The 16,384-nt window shown below is 45.1% G+C and overlaps 1 protein-coding gene across 2 annotated transcripts in view; it reads right to left on the reverse strand.

Annotated features, from left to right (window-relative positions):
* The window catches only part of SPTB (spectrin beta, erythrocytic), a 117,484-nt gene extending 101,796 nt beyond the window's left edge, over window positions 1–15,688 (reverse strand). Inside the window, exons 1-2 of one of the 2 annotated variants that reach the window (XM_045822109.1) lie at window positions 15,490–15,688; window positions 3,420–3,468 (exon numbers count right to left, since the gene is read on the reverse strand). The gene's annotated coding sequence lies outside the window, so the exon portion shown is untranslated. The remainder of the gene's footprint in view (window positions 1–3,419; window positions 3,469–15,489) is intronic. The other variant, XM_045822108.1, reaches the window with a different exon arrangement.
* Window positions 15,689–16,384: the final 696 nt, after the last annotated feature.

Consider the following 16,384-nt stretch of genomic DNA (forward strand, 5'->3'; position numbering starts at 1 on the left):
AGTTGAACCAGACACCCTTCCAAGATTTCTAGGTTACTAGATGATGTCTGTAAGGTGCTCTGAGTACATTTTATCCACAAAACATCTCTCTCTCTCTCAGACATTTTGATGCTTTAAGCATCAGGCTTTAGAAAAGAAAATTACACTATTTCATTTTTGACCTTCTCACACTTCAAGGAGAAAGCGCTCCCACCATTTACAGATAGAGAAACCAAGTATAGACTGTAATGATCACTTGCTCACCAAACACACACTGTTCCCTAGACTCTGCTGTTTGCAAAGAATTATGACGCCAGGAGCTTTATAGCTCCCGGTTCATTCCATGCCTCCTCTGCAGAGGAGGCACAAGGCTTATGCAAAACAAGCAGAAGGCACTGTTTTGCTGGAGACGGGGTGAGATGTAAAGTGACTTCCTCTGTGTCAGAGCATATAAACAAAGCTCGCTCCCAGCACACCTCGGAAGTATTGCCCCCTTGGGATCCACTCCACGTCCTCCCCACCCAGACTGAAAGCTTCACCTTGAAGATGCATTTCACTGCAGTCATTTTTCTGAGCATTTTCTGGGTCAGAAGCAGGGAGAACAGCTAAACGGAGGCTGCTGATGGAGGTGCTGCGCTGAGGTCAGGGTACTACTGAGTTAGCCGCTCTACCCACCCAGCTCGCCCAGTGACTGGCTAGTCGGGTACTTTTCCAGTCTCCTGGGCAAAGTGACTTCACATCGCTTTGCAAGCAAACAACCTCATTTGTCCTCATAGGTGTGGGCCTCCGCCTTGCAGAGAGTACAGACTTCCTTTCCCCAGGACAGTTCACTCTGGTTCTACCATAGCATCTCACTCCCTGGGCCTGTAAACACCCCCACTCTTCTAACAACTTCCCACACAGAGGGACCCTCCTGTTTCAGACTCTGAGATGAATGTCTGGACATCAAGGTTGCCCAGCAGTGGCAGAAAGCATGTATATATCGTGCTCATATCCACCTTGCAGACAAAGGCAGAGCCTGATCCACCGGCCCTAACAGTAGCCTAGACTTTAAGTAAGAAAATCCCAGATCAGAGCACAGTTAAATACTACAAAGTAAACCAACGCTGAAAATAAAAGGGACTGTTTACACAAAAAGCATGCAGCCAGACCGAGAACCAGTACTCAGCCTGTGGGTAACCTTTGCTGTGGCCCCTAGTAATCCTTGACATGGTAAAATCATCACTGGCATCTGTTGCATTCTAGAACTTCTAGAAGCTGCTATTAGCTGACCCCGCTCTCACTGTCACCTCTGGATCAAGTTTGCTGACTGATGTCTGCTTACCACCGGCCTCGTTATGTCCCTTGGCACTCACTGGGGCTTTGGTTGTCTTGGCCGAGTCCCTTTATTTGTCTCTCCACCCTCGGGTCCCTCACACAAGGCCTAACATTGTCCTCTGCCCTTCGTTATCCCAGGCATATCTTTCCAAGACCTTCCAATCATCAGTTCATCTCAGACCCCTTCACATATTTATAAAGGCCTAGCAGCTCCACTCACTGCCTTTAGAAGCTGAAAACCAGCTGTCAATCACTATGCACAGAACACAGCAAAAGGAGAGAGCGGTTAGATTGCCGTAGGAGTGTATCCCTGACAGAGAGTTTTGTTGAAAGAAACAAAACACGTTCAAAGGCCTGAGCAAGCAATATTCTGGTGAGTACAGCCACTGGTGAAAGTTTTTGTTCGGGTAAGGCAAAAACGAGGGCAGGACAAACCAACACATAAGTGCTAGAATATTTTCCAAGGTACTTTCTACTTCAACATGACTTAAGCACAAACAAAAGAGGTAAGTTCACCGGGGGGGGGGGGGGGGAACAAAACAAAACAAAACAAAAAACCCTTCTATATAGGGATTTTGGGTCTCTCTTCCAAAATGCCTTTCTTAGTTTTTCACCTTATAAAACAGATCGTGTGTGTACAGTCTGAATCACCCACTCAAAGAGCCTTTCATAGCTGCATTCTGAGGGTCAGCCTCAAACATTCACGGAAAAATGAGGTGGGAGGGACTGCATTCTGGATGAATAACTAAAGTTTTCTAGCAATAGACCTACTCTGATGAAGTTAGCTTAAAAATCAGCTGCTATTTTTCCTTTGATAAATGGAAAGCAATGGGGAATATTGGGGTAGGGAGATAACCTCCACTCAGGGTGAAAGCATTCCCCATCATTCCTTATCTGCACCCCATCAACAGTAAGCACCTTCCATTACTTTCAGTACTGAGTATTCTTGAAACTTCCCCTATCACCCAACTGAACCAGCATTTCTTAAGCACTGCACATTAGCCAAACACCGAGTTAGACTCCAGGGTATTATGGACACCAGACACACATCCCGTCTTCAAGGAACTCATAACCTAGAGGAGGGTAAGTCCTGTACACGATCAACCAGGGCACGATGTGAAAAGTGACAGCTTAAGAACTCAGAGGAGAGAGTGTGTATCTTCCTCGGGTAGGGAAGAGGGAAGGCATCAAAAGGGTTATGTTGGAGCCGGGCCTTCAGGATATGTGTAGAAGAAGAGTTCAGGGCCAAGGAGAGGGAGAGAGATATTCCAAGCCTAGAAAAGAGTATAAGCAAAATCATGGAGGCATGAAAATGCACCTCAAGTTTAAACAGTCACAAGCCTCCAATAATCCCAGGGCACGTGGAGAGGGAATGAAGTTGGAGAGGGAGGGTGAAATAGATTGTGAAGGTCCCTGCCTGCCTGTTTAAACTTTATTTTGGGGAAATGGGGAATCATTTAGGGTTTTAAAGCAGCTGAATGACTCAGTCATAGTCATGTTTTAAAAAAATAATTCTGAGGTCAGGGTGTGAGATGAGTGACTGAGGACCAATTATTCAAACATAAGAAAGGGAACAGTGGAAACTGAAAGAAACTAATTTGAAAATCCTAAAGAAAAAACTGCACAGGAGTTGACAGCCAACTGGATTTGGAAGTGTGAAAAGAAGAGAAACCAAAAATTTGCTGAGGTTTTTACTTGGGAGGATGGTGACACCATGGACCCAACTTTGAAAACAGGCAGAAGAGCAGGTTTGGGGGTGAAGGAGGGAGCCAAGAGGTCCTATTGCTACATGGTGAGTTGGAGACCTTTGGCTACAACCAAATGAAAACAGCTGGCAGACAGCTGTAACGCAGATCTGGAACTGAAGGGGAAGATTGGAGCTAAAGAGAAGGACTTAGGTGCATTGTGAACCCCAACAATTAAAGGCTGGTTGAGAGGAAGAAACAAACAAAAAGAGAAGCAATGGTAAGTAAGTAAGCTGGGAGAGAAGAAGAAGAGCCCATATCCTAGAAGCAAAGGGAGGGCATAGTTCCAAAGCAAGAGAGTGCTGACCACAGCAAAAGATTGCGGAGAAGTGGAGAGTTGGGTGTGGAGGGCAGTCATCACATGCAGTGATACCAGACCTCTTCTCAGGCAGCTGTAGTGCAGCAGTGCTCGTTAGCATCTTCATCCCTAGATGTCAAAGAAGTGCATCAGAAGCAGAGTTCCAAGCATAAATTATTTACTAAAAACTAATGAGGGGGTTTGAGCCTATTAGGTTAAAACATTGCAAAGATAAAGCAACTTAAACAGGTATACAACTAATTACCCTTCTAATTTCAGATCAGTAAAGATGCAGAATCAAAGGGAAAAAAAGAAACTCTTAGAATTAAGAGCCGTAGATTGTTGACCTCCATCCAAATACGGCGGATGTGGTAATTCTAAGCAAGCATAGAATAAATAAGCACTGTACTTCTAAGCACTCTAGAACAAATACACCAGGGTTCAAGTCCAGCTTTGATCTTCTAGGTGTGTCATCTTGAGTAAATAAACATCTCTAAGCCTGATTTTTTATCTATCAAATTAGCATAACAGAAGTAACAAATACACATAAAAACTCTCAACATAGTGCCTAGCCCATAGTAAATGTTGGTTCATTATAACAACAACTCATTATTATAATAATGCTTCATTTCCCAGTTAAGATATATACAAACTCAATTATATATAATTTCAAATATTCATTCTTTATTTTTTTAATCATAACTATTTTTGAGCCACTCCCCTCTATGTACCAAGCATGGCTCTAGATGCTGGGCATGAGAGAGTGAGAGAGTAGGCACAGACAGGCCCAGTTCCCTGTCACAAGAAGCACGGTCTGATGGTACAGAAGGCAATCAGAAAACAAGATGATCTGTCCTGAACAAAGGAATGAGAAAGGTGCTCCAAAAATACACAGGAGGCAGCACTCAGTCTCCCCCGGGTCCTGGCGAGGGAGAGGGGCTGACAGGCAGGGCTACAAACATGAGGCCACACTTCAGCATTGCTAGGAAACCTGCAAAGAAGCTTTTAAGGATAATAATAAATATTAAGATACCATCACACACATACCCCCTCTGAAAAAACGTCAGAGAAAGAAGTTCCTTGCCAAGGGCAAACAGCAAGAGAAAAGGAGCTGGAAGCAACCCAGGTTCTTGTCATCTTGCTCAAGGAGATATTTTGGCTGAAATATATCATCACATAATATTTACACCCTTTCCCACCTGAGTCTGAGCTACATGCTCTACAAAGCAAATTAAATATCCCCAGCCTGTCCTCTAAAAGTCTAAAATTTTAAAATAGGCAAACTAATATAAGAACTTTGATGACAAACTCTCCCCAAATGATAGCATTCTAAAACAATTCTGAAGTTCAGTTTTGTTCCCCAAGGTGAGGATGTTAATAGGTTTTGCCCTTCCTTTTGGAGATGTCAAACACCAGGGAGAAATATTAAAATTGCATGGTGTGGGTTCTCAAAAAATAAAAATAGAATTACCGAATGATCCAGAAATATACTGGAGTATATACTTCCAAGACTTCCAAGTATATACCCTAAGGAAGTGAAAGCAGGGTGTTGAAGAGATATTTGTATACCCACATTCATAGCAGCATTACTCACAATAGCCAAGGTGTGGAAGCAACCCAAGCATCTGTCAATGGATGAATGGATTGAATGGATAAACAAAATGTAAACAATACCTACAATGGAATATGATTCAGCCTTAAAAAGGAAGGATATGCTGATATATGCTATATCGCGAAGGAACCTTGAAAACATTATGCTACATGAAATAAGCCAGTCACAAAAGACATTGATTCCACTTATATGAGGTACCTAGTAGTTAAATTCATAGAGACAGAAAGTAAAATGGTGATTGCCAGGTGCAGGGGTTGGGGAGGGTGGGCAGGTATGGAGAGTTAGTGTCTAATGGGTACAGAATTTGAGTTTCAGAGACAAAAGAGGTTCTAGAGATGGATGGTGATGATGGCTACACAACAATGAGCATGAATTTATGCCACTGAATACTTAAAAATAATTAATATGGCAAATTTTATGTTACATATTTATAATTTAAAACAAAAATTTTTTAGCCCTTGCTGGTGTGGCTCAGTGGATTGAGTGCTGGTCTGTGAATCAAAAGGTTGCTGGTTCACTGTGTTCCAGTCAGGGCACATGCCTGGGTTGCAGGCCAGGTCCCAAGTGGGGGTGCGCAAGAGGCAATCATGCACTGATGTTCCTCTCCCTCTCTTTCTCTCTCCCTTCCCCTCTCTCTAAAGATAAACAAATAAAATCTTTTAAAGCAATAATTTTTTTTAAAAAACTGTGTGATTGGCATGTCCATTAAATAACTGTTCTTGGTCATTTAGGAGCCAATGAACACACCTTGTTTCTAGCTCTTCGATGCAATGCCTTATAAAGAGTGAATGAGAGAATGAGACCAGGCACATTAGAAAGTTCTTTATCCAAAGGAGCAGTGTCAGATACCATTCTCTGGAAATGGACACCTACATAACCCAAGAAGAAGATGGCTTTGTTGACAGCCATCACCTGACAATTTTTAAAAAAATATTTATTGACTTATTTTTTAGAGTGAGGGAAGGAGAGAAAAAAGGGGAGAGAAATATCAAAGTGAGAGGGAAACATCGATTGGTTGCCTCTTGCACATGCTCCAACAGGGACCTGAACCTGCACTCAGGAACTGAACCAGTAACTCTTCAGTTCATGGGTCAGTGCTCAACCAACTGAGCCACGCTGGCCAGTGCATCTAACAATTTTTAATAAGATAATCCCCATGTACCAGCACTGTTGCATTAGGGGATGATTGTCAAAGTGCACATTCCAAAAATTACTAATTAAACTTCTATTTGCAAAAGCATTAGGCGGGGCTTTATGTAAGACCCACAACTAATATTCATAAATCAGTTTGTGCCCTTCAGCAAATAATAGATGGACACAAGAAAAGTTAAATAATAATTATAAAATAAGTCTATGATTATGTTCAATTAAGTAGTACATGTAATTAGCTCTTTAACAAATTTGTTTTTTTATTGTATTTTTTCCATTATCATTTCTTCCCCTATTCCCTCTGCCCCCTTTAACAAATTTGGGAAAGAGAGAGATTACTAGGGGCTGGAGTGTTCCAGGAAAGCTGGTGGAAACTATTCCAAATCTGGGAGAAATGTTCAGGACTCAGTCAGTAGAAGAAAACCTGGTTCGAGTAGAGGGTTTATCATGGGAAGTGTTAAGAGATAAGGATAGAAAGAGATTGGGGCCAGATTACAATGGCTCTTAAAAGTCAACTTTATGGGTTTGGATTTCCATCTCTACCCAGAGGGAAACCACCAGGGGTTTTTGAGGAGTGTGATATATTGTACGTAGTGTTCCAGTGCAGGATGGCTTTGAGGAGAGAGACCCTTAACAAATAGAAAGCTGGACCCTAGGCCACTTGAGTATATACCTGGGAGCTACAAACTCACACAAATTAAAACAAACATGTGCTTTTGCTAGGTTAAAGCTACAACTTTGAAATCTGTCAGGCCATAAGCTGACATCTGCATTGGATTTTTCTTGAAGGATATACAGGAAACTGTTGACACTGGTAACCTTTTAGGAGAAGGATGGAGGTAGGGGTAGACTTTTACTTTTCATTGCATAATCTTGTACAATGTGGATACACTTAACCCTGTGCATGAGTTCATTTTATAATTCAAAAAAGTTTTTAAGACACATCAAAATTGCAACTAAAATCTATTTGAAAAAATAATGACAGAACCTACTTGGTGAAGGAAATAGACATACAAATCCAGGAAGCCTAGAGAGTCCCAAACAAGACAAAAGAGGCCCACACCAAGACACATCATAATTAAAATGGAAAAGGTTAAAAACAAAAAATCTTAAAAGTAGCAAGAGAAAAGCAGTTAGGTATCTACAAGAGAGGTAAGTAAGACTGTCAGCTGATTTCTCAATGGAAATTTTGAAGGCCAGAGGGATTGGCAGGAAATATACAAAATAGCAAGGACCTATAACCAAGATTACTCTATCCAGCAAAGCTATTATTTAGAATCAAAACACAGATACAGAGCTTCCCAGACAAGAAAAATCTAAAGGAGCTCATCTCCACTAAACTAGTTACATGAAATGTTAAACGGTCTTCTTTAAGAAGAAAAAAATAAAAAATATGAACAATAAAATGGCAATAAATACATATCTATCAACAGTTGAATCTAAAAACCAAAATGAATAAGCAAGCAGAACAGAAATGGAGTCATGGATACAGAGAACATTTTGACAGTTGTCAGATAGGAGGGAGTTGGGGGAATAGGTGAAAAAAGTGAAGGGCTTAAGAGGTATAGATTGGTACTTACAGGATAGTCATAGGGATGTAAAATATAGCATAAGGAATATAGTTAATAATACTCTCATAACTATGAATGGTGTTGGATGGGTATAAGATTTATGGGTATGATCACTTACTATGTAATGTCTAATCACTGGGGTATGCACCTGAAACTAATATAATAATGTATGTCAACTATAATTGAAAATAAAAAAATGATTAAAAATAAATAAAAAGCTGTTTAAAATATGGCAAAAAGTGGTAAAAAGTATTTGGGCTCTAACCAGCAAATTCAAAACATTTCTACTTATAAGTGAAATATATTTCAATCTTATTTGTACCCTATCTTAATCTCTGCCACATGGTGGAGATGTTGTAAGAATGACCTAAAACAGCCAGCAAAGGGTACATGGAACTAACTGTACATTTAAGGCTTTACTTCAAAACAAACAGATGTTATGAGCCACCCACAATAAAATACCTCCTTTTTGGTATATTTAAATGAAAAGTCTCTCAAAGTCTATTACAAATCAACTCCTCAGTGAAAATGAAAACCAGAAGTACCATTCCACAGTGCCTTTGACAAGATATATCCCTGGCTCAGTAAAAGGCTTTTTCGTTCTTCCAGTGGTCAGACCAAAACCAGCTGGATCGTCCTTTACTTGCCCTTTCTCTCTCGTCCTCTGTGTCTCAGTCTCATCAACTCTACCTTAAAAAGTCGACTCAGAAGCCCACCACATCTCACCACCCCACCACCATCGGCCAGGCCCATCATCTCTAACCTGGACCACTACCATAGCGTTCATTCCACTCCCTGCTTCTACTCTTGTCCCCTACAGTCAGTTTTCCACAGAACAGTCAGAAAGGTCCTCATAAAACACAAATCTGAACAAGTCACTCCCCTGCCCACAGCTTCCAGTGGCTTCCTGTCGCATGACCTCAAGCCTCCACGACCCAGACCCCACCTCCTCTCCAACACCAACTTCTGCACTCTCCCCCTTGCTCCCTCCACGTGAGTCACACCGGCTTCCTGACCACTCTGGGTCAGGGCAGTGGCCCCGCCTCAGGGCCTTAGTGCTCAACCTGAATCTCTTCCCCCAACATCCTTTTTTCTCCCCATACTCGTGCTTCCTTTGCGTCTCTGTTCCTATGAAAACTCATCGGAGAGGCCCTTCCCACCTCTCCTACCTCGAACAGAACTACCTCTCTTTCCCCTCACACTGCTTTATTTTTCTTTGTAGCACCTGAAATTGTCACACGTGCTCATGTTTTTGTTTTGTTTAGTACCTGTCTAGCTGAACCAGAATGTGAGCTCCATGATGTCAGACTTTCTTTTTGTCATGTACACTGCGATATCTCCTGGGCTTAGACTGTGCTTGGCAAATAAATGAGTGTAATAAACTGTTGTTAAAGACTGAAGTATAAATCAAGGCACTCAAGATCACTGGACAAAAAGATTTTTTAAGCCCCAAATGAGGCCTATGTATAATAATGCCCAGCAAATTAGGAGTAAGGGAATGAAGAGCCAAAACATCATCGACAGGCATATGAACCCATCATTCATCTATGGCACCCTAGGAATCCACATGCATGATTGACATTAATTTATTGCTTTGAAACATCATCTGTGTACATTCTGGAGGGCCATTCTTGAGGTTTTGTGGCTAAAGAATGTTTCCTCCTCCCTCTTTCCAGAACTAATAAACTGAGACTGAAAGTTCTGCTGAAGCAAGCAAGGAAGCACTGTCTCAACCAGAAAGCCTAGAATATTCTGTTACTCCAGGGGTCCCCAAACCCCAGGCAGCAGACTGGTACCGGTCCATGGCCTGTTAGGAACCTGGCTGAGAGGGAAGCTCATCTAAGCTCCACCTCTTATCTCCCCATACTCCCCCTGTTTGCAGAAAAACCAGTCCCTGGTGCCAAAAAGGTTGGGGACCGCTGAGTTACTCTATTGAAGAGATCTGGACAGAGCCCCAGCCTTGGATCTAGGAAACTAGGTCAAAGTCAGGTTCAGCCATCATCTACTGGAGAGACCTTGGGAAAAGCATTATTCATTTCTAATCCTGTTTCCTTGACTGTAAAGTAGAATGATAAGATCTCCTTTGCTTTTTCAGGTGGGCATTATAATATAAGATGATGCATATACAAAGGCATCCTGAAAACTGAGCAGGCTATACACCATCTGTGTGATTATCACCTTGTGCTAGCAGAATTCTAGTTCACGTTTCCTTCACCGTCACTGGTGAGCTTTGTCCAAACACCGATCTGATCAGGTCCCTCCCCTGCTCAACGTTTACAATTTCAGCTCAAACCTTCAACGTTCTTCCCAAACTGAACCAGACTATCTTTCTGGTCATACCTCGAGTCCATTTCTGGACTATGCCCTACACAGCCACACAGACCTACTCCTCACTCCCGAATCTAATCATGCTCTATTGCCTGTCTGTTGGGGACTAAATGCCCAGGACCCCATCCTTGCCCACCCTCCCTTCTTCCATTAGAAAAATTCTAGGCGCTCCCTAACCTGAACCAGATGCTTCCTCTGCTAGGCTCTCTCTCAGGTGTCCTGTTGAATCACCAGACCAACAGGTCTCCATCTGATCCCTTTTTGTGTCTTTAGCACATAACAATGTAATGTACACAGTAGGTGCCAAATGTTTGCTCTGTTTTTCAAAAGGATCTCTCAGGCCTTTCCAGCTCTAGCTCTCTATGACTTAAGGCTCAAAGTCAGTATTATGAAAGGCCTCTTCTTAATCTTCCACCCTGAGAAAATATGATAGAAGGTGAAATTGACTGACTACTCTTGGGGGCCTGCGGAAACAGGCAGGAACTGTGCAGAAGGACAGAATGAGGCTAGGGACGGACTGCTTTCCAGTCCTCATAAGTTATGTCTTTCAAGTATTCCTTGTTTTCCATGAAGTACTATGAATTCTCAAATGAGACACACACATATTTTCGACGTATTCCCTTTTAGGATTATGCAAGTTTCTGCTTCTTTTCATGATGGTGGAAACTTCTGAACTGACTATAATTCAAAGCAATTATTATTCTTTAGCTGTCAAGGTGCCCTGTTATTCTTTTCATAAATATCCTGGATGATCTGAGCCAAGTTCATTGCAAAGTCTATTTTTTTCTAGCCCTGTGCTTTTTCACTTGCTCAATTTATAGCATTGAAGTGAAAGAAAGAAAGGAGGCCTCACTTTTGCCCCCAGTGCTAACATGATAAATGTCTGGGTTTTAATTGCCCTTGCAATTATACCCTTGGCCAGGTTTGCACAGGTATAGTGTGGAAATTAAACATTATGGCAAAGCCTGAAAAGGCCACACCAAGGTAGGAAGAAGATGCTTCATTATGTTTCCTGTCACCGAGAAAAATCAAAGGTGGTCTGGGAATGTCAAAAGCTAGCCAGGCAATGCATAAAGGAAGCATTTTCTGTCTATGACTGCCGCTAACACTCACACTGTGTGAGCTGTAAAGCTGGGATCCCCTAGTGGTTTGATATTCAGCTAAGGCTGGCTGAAAATGGAAGAATTGGCTCTTTGGCTGTGAATTAAGAAATAAGCACAGCAACAATGGGAAACATGCTATGACATTTTCTAAATATTTACCAAGGGGAGTTGACAATTCAGCAAGCGAAGCCAGATCTGACAGTGAATTCTCCTGACTGCTTCCTACACCGTCCCTCCATCACCTTCCCATCTCTGAAACCACGTGGCCATTGCCTTTTGGGGTTGTCAGAGGAGAGCAGCATCTTTGTGATAAACCCAGCAAAGGCTGCGCAATCATTCTGGCACACAGATCACTGCATTTACCCTTCCTCCCCGGATTTCTTATCTACAATAGGGGAGTAACCAAAGAGTTGTTTGTAAAAAACTGAGTTAATACAACTGACTTTTAAGACAAAATACTTCTTTCCACAGTAACCTTTGGCTAGTAATATTCATATGGTTTCAAAACCCAGTATCCATGAACTTCCCTGCCAGTCCTCATTATAAAATCAAATTTCTCATCAACCCACACAGCACAGTTATTTTCACTCTTGATCCTCCCAAGTCAATTTGTAAATGTTAATCTGCAGGTTTGAGGTTAGAAAAAATCATTATGGATAATGAAGAGATAGACTTTATTTCAGTTTAAACCTCCCACTATTTGCCCTAGCTGGTGTGGCTCAGTTGGTTGGGCATCATCTGGCAAACTGAAAGGTTGCCAGTTGGATTCCTGGTCAGGGCACACACCTGGGTTCTGGGTTTGGTCCCCAGTCGGGTCAGGGCATGGACAGATGGCAGCCAGTTGATGTTCCTCTCTCACATCGATATTTCTCTCCCTCTCTTTCTCCCTCCTTTCCCCTCTCTCTAAAAAATAAATAAGTGAAATAAAATAAAAAACAAACTCCCCACTGGTCATGTTTCCTATCTTTTCAGGTATTGGATAGAGGGTAAAGTTTGCGTTTGATTTTGATTTAATTGACTGAGTTTAGATTAAACAGGTGTCTGATAGTCCCAATAATTCCCTAAGGTCCTTTCTTTCCTCCACAGCCCCAGAAATGCTACATAATTATTGGCCTTGAGATTAGTACCATCTCAAGATAGTAATGTGCATACCTCTTGTGTAAAAGTACATGCATCTGTAACCCTAACAGGCAAAGGGGAGATTATGGAACAGTTTAGAGTTTAATGTTCACTACCATCTCTTCTGCCTATGTCTCCAACATGTTTTTTTTAAAGATTTCACCACAATGAAAGTATTGAGTTTACAGTATTTCCTCTCACAATCTCCCCCAAAGGGGGGAAAAACTTCAGTGGGCTGATTAGGCAGAACTCCAGGAAATAAACTCAATTTTGGCCTTGAGGGACAGAGAGACAGAAGAGACATGGGAAGTGTAGGAGGCGTGTTCCGTGTCTGCACGTAAGCAACCAGGTAAACCACAGCTAGGTCTCACCTTTAAGCAAGTGACTACACAAGCAGGAGGCTGGACTCAGTGACCTCCAAGGTCCCTTCCCTCTCCAATAGCGTTTGTCTCATGAATTTTTTATAGTCATCCTTGTCCTATCACACTGTCCTCATGCATCATCAAGCCCTCCTGGCCACTTCCAGGACTGAAAGGAAAATCTGTTTTCAAAAAATCCATGCTTTGACTACTGCCAAAATTGCAGTTCTGTCCTTGAAACAATGCCCTAAACCTCATGGGCAAGGCTAAACACCGATGAGCAAATACGTGCCCGATACCCTGTTCAGGTAAGACTTTAAAGCCTCTCTGATATAAGCACAATTATGACCCAAGGTCTTGAGAGTGAATGATTGTGAAGCTAACAAACAATCCTACAGCTAAATCTCTCCAACTAGCACTACTATATCCCCTGCCGAATGTCTGCCTTATAAAGAGGGCGGAACCAAACAGCCAAGTTTGAATCCCGGCCCCACCCCGTACCAGCTGCGTGATGGGGGGCAAATTATTTAATCTCCTTGAGCCTGTTTCCTCACTTGTCAAATGCAGATAATATGAGCCACCTTGCAGAGTTACTGTGACAATGAAATAGGCTCATAGAAGGAAAACTCTGAGCATTTATCTATTCATTCTCTCACTCATTCAACAAAGGTTAACCTAGTGTGCAGGCACCAAAGTAGGCACTGGTACATGAAACATGGCAGGGGGGGCGGGGGGCGGGGAGAAAGTTGTTACTATGTTTATTGACCAAAAGCAGTCTGTTTCCAGGACTGTGGCAGAACCCACAGATTTTGACTTTAGTTCAAAACTTTCATTCACACCTAGTTTGCCTAAAATAGTCATTTTTATTTTGTCAGATATGATCCCAGGTAGGAGCCTTCCTCCTGCCCTGTCTTTACCTACCCCAAAGCCAGTCATCTAGCAGGTGTTCTGCTAGGGGACACCGTCAGAACACTTGGAAGAAGCAACAACTAGAGCAAAAGGTGGTGTCTCAGCTCTCATCTGGGCAAGCCACTCGGGAAAACTTGATATGCCTGTGCCACGAGGCCCGTCCTGGATGCCTTGGAGTTTTCAGGTGCTTTCAGTTCCACCAGCAGTGTCTGAATTTTTCCAGAACTCGGGATTAACAGAACTAGCTCCTCCACAATCATTGTGACTGAGCCAGTGATAAAGCTAAGAGCAAGAGCTTATGGGTCTAAAGGCCAGGTTTGTAAGGTTTACGTCTTTCCATTTTGTTTATTCTAGAGTTTGATCGAGTTCTGTATAAATGACCCATCTCTGAGGAGTCCGTTGTTTTCAAGGCTGGCGGGCTCTTCTTCAGTGTGAACCTAATATTCCTTTCCCTAACTGGCCCACAGCCCCGGGGCAAGTACAAGCCTAGCTATATTGAGTGCTGGGTGTTTAGTACACGTACCTTTTTGCACCTACCAAAAAAAGAGGTTAAGATATTCTGGAACTCAGGGCTCCTAGTGAAAGAGTAAAAATCTCACCCTGGAATAGGAAATGACCTGCCCTGGATCATGGGAGCAGGAGGCGGTCAAAGAGGGAATTCTAGAATAAAATTTGCAACCGTCTGTGAAGCTTAGGATAAATTACTGGATAGGAGAGAGGTGCCTGAAATTTTGGTTTGCAGGCTCAACTCCTCTCATTCAGCAGCCACCAGAATCACTTTCCTCAGAAACTGAAGTATAGATCACGACTATCTCAAGGCTGTGGATGTTGTGTGGCTGCCTCTTACCTGGAGGTAACAGCCTAGCCTCTCCTCACAGGAGTTTTAGGTGCAAAATCTGGCACTATATTACACACACACGCCTGTTCGTGCCCATCTGATGCATCTAACACCACACACACACACACACACACACACACACACCCCACCACCACCAACACCAACACCAACAACAACAACAACAACAACCCAGTGGCTTCTTTTCATTTTCCTTCAGCGAGTCAAGTGTGCTGTTACTAACTCCTGGCGCCTCTAACTGCTCACTGAAGACAGTGGTTTGGATATTAACCGGCTACAAATCAAGGCCCTACCTCGTTGTCACGGAAACAGTACTCAAGCCCTCAGCTACTTTCTCACCCTTGGAAGCCTGGGCGAGTTGGTGGGAGTTGGGGATTGTTTTAAAGCTCCTGTTATTCCTCCCACTTTCTATTTCTCATGCCCAGGTTGTTGGAGAGAGAGGGACTGGTGAGGCGGTAAGAGTAGGCTGGACCATAGCAGCTTTGAGGAGCGGAACTCTTTGGGCGAGAAAGGGTGGGGATCTTTGGAGTATGGCCTTGAGCGCTCCGATCTCTCCTCCCCGGGTCTGCACCCGGCCACTCCACGTCGTTCCCAGAGGCCGGGGGCCGCCCCCCTCCGCTGCCCTGCCCTGTCCCGTCCTCCCTCCCAGGGCGCTGGGCTGCCCGGGAAGCGCACAGCCAAGTTCCCCAGAAGAGAATCTGAGCAGCCCCAGGGCTGAGAAGCCCGGCAGCGTGAGGCAGAGAGGGCAGAGGGAAGGGAAGATCGGATAGGCTAGAGACAGGACCCCCTTTGCCCCCAAGCAGGGGTCCTGGAGGAGGCATCCCAGGACCAGAACATGCACCCCCCTCACCGCCCTCCCAGCGTCCCCGGGCGACGCTCCAGGATCTGCCTCTCCAAAGCAAGTGCTCAGTTCACCAAGCGCCTCCCCAAACCCACGGGGATTCCCGCGCCCCGGGATATTCGTTGCCGCAGCCGCCAGGGCCTCCCGGGCCCCGCGACGCCCCCACAGCCGGCACCTGGGGCTGGGCCCCCACAGGGGCCCCTGGGCCCAACGCCTCCTCTGCGCTCGCGGCGCGCGCCCCATACTCGCGCATCCGCACCCGCACCCAAACCCCCTGGGCCGCCGGGCCCTCCCGAGACTCACCTGCGTCCGAGCTGTAGCTGTGGCCAGCCCGAGCCCGGGGGCGGCGGTGGTGCAGGGGGAGGAGGGCAGCGCGGGGCTCCTGGCACAGCGGCCGCCGGGCGCCTGGTGCTGCCGAGCCGCGGACCCGCCCAGAGATATAAATAACATTATCTGAGGAGGGACATTCCTGCCGGGGGACATCGCTGCTGCCGGGACCAGATAGTCCCGCGGCGGGGGCGGGGAGGCGGGGCCGCAGCCTCCCGCAGCGCCAGGCCCAGCCCCAACCTTCCCCACCCACTCCCGCACCTGCCAATCAGCCTCCGCGCCTGGGGGCACCTGCCAGGCTCCTGGGGCGGGCCTCTGCCTCCTAGCGGGCTGCCCAGGCCCCGGACACCAGTCGTCCGAGCCTCCGCAGGGCCCCATAGTCGCTCACCTCCCCAAACCGTGCACTATCCGAGCCCCTTGCGGTAGGGAAAAGGGTTTGATTCTGCAGCTCGGGCCTAATTCGTGCGCCCGGAGCTCGAACCAGCTAGCCTGGCCCCGAAAATGAGCACTTCAGCCGTTCCCGCCCTGAGTCCCCACTGTGTACAGTCAGGTGTTTTAAATATATTAAAAGACATGCTTAGGCCGTAGGGTGGGCGAGCCGAGCACCCGGGCAGTGCCACCGCGTTGCGGCGGTTTGGGCAGGGACTGATTGTCCCCCCGGGGCTAGGGTGTTTGCCTGCTCCGGGGCGGGCTTCTTCCCTCTGGCGGTAAGAGCAGACGCTGGGGGCACAGAGGTGGGCACTGGGCCGGAGGCCCTCACTCCCAGCCTGTTTCTGTCTGCAAACCTGGTGAGGTCGGGGCGGACACGGCGAAGCTGGCGGAGCGCAGCCCGCAGTCCCAAGGCGCTCGCACATTGTGGGGACTGTAATCA

Source organism: Phyllostomus hastatus, unplaced genomic scaffold, assembly GCF_019186645.2.
Source record: "Phyllostomus hastatus isolate PE091 unplaced genomic scaffold, TTU_PhHast_1.1 phas_scaffold_501, whole genome shotgun sequence".
In the NCBI taxonomy this organism is placed as follows: domain Eukaryota; kingdom Metazoa; phylum Chordata; class Mammalia; order Chiroptera; family Phyllostomidae; genus Phyllostomus; species Phyllostomus hastatus.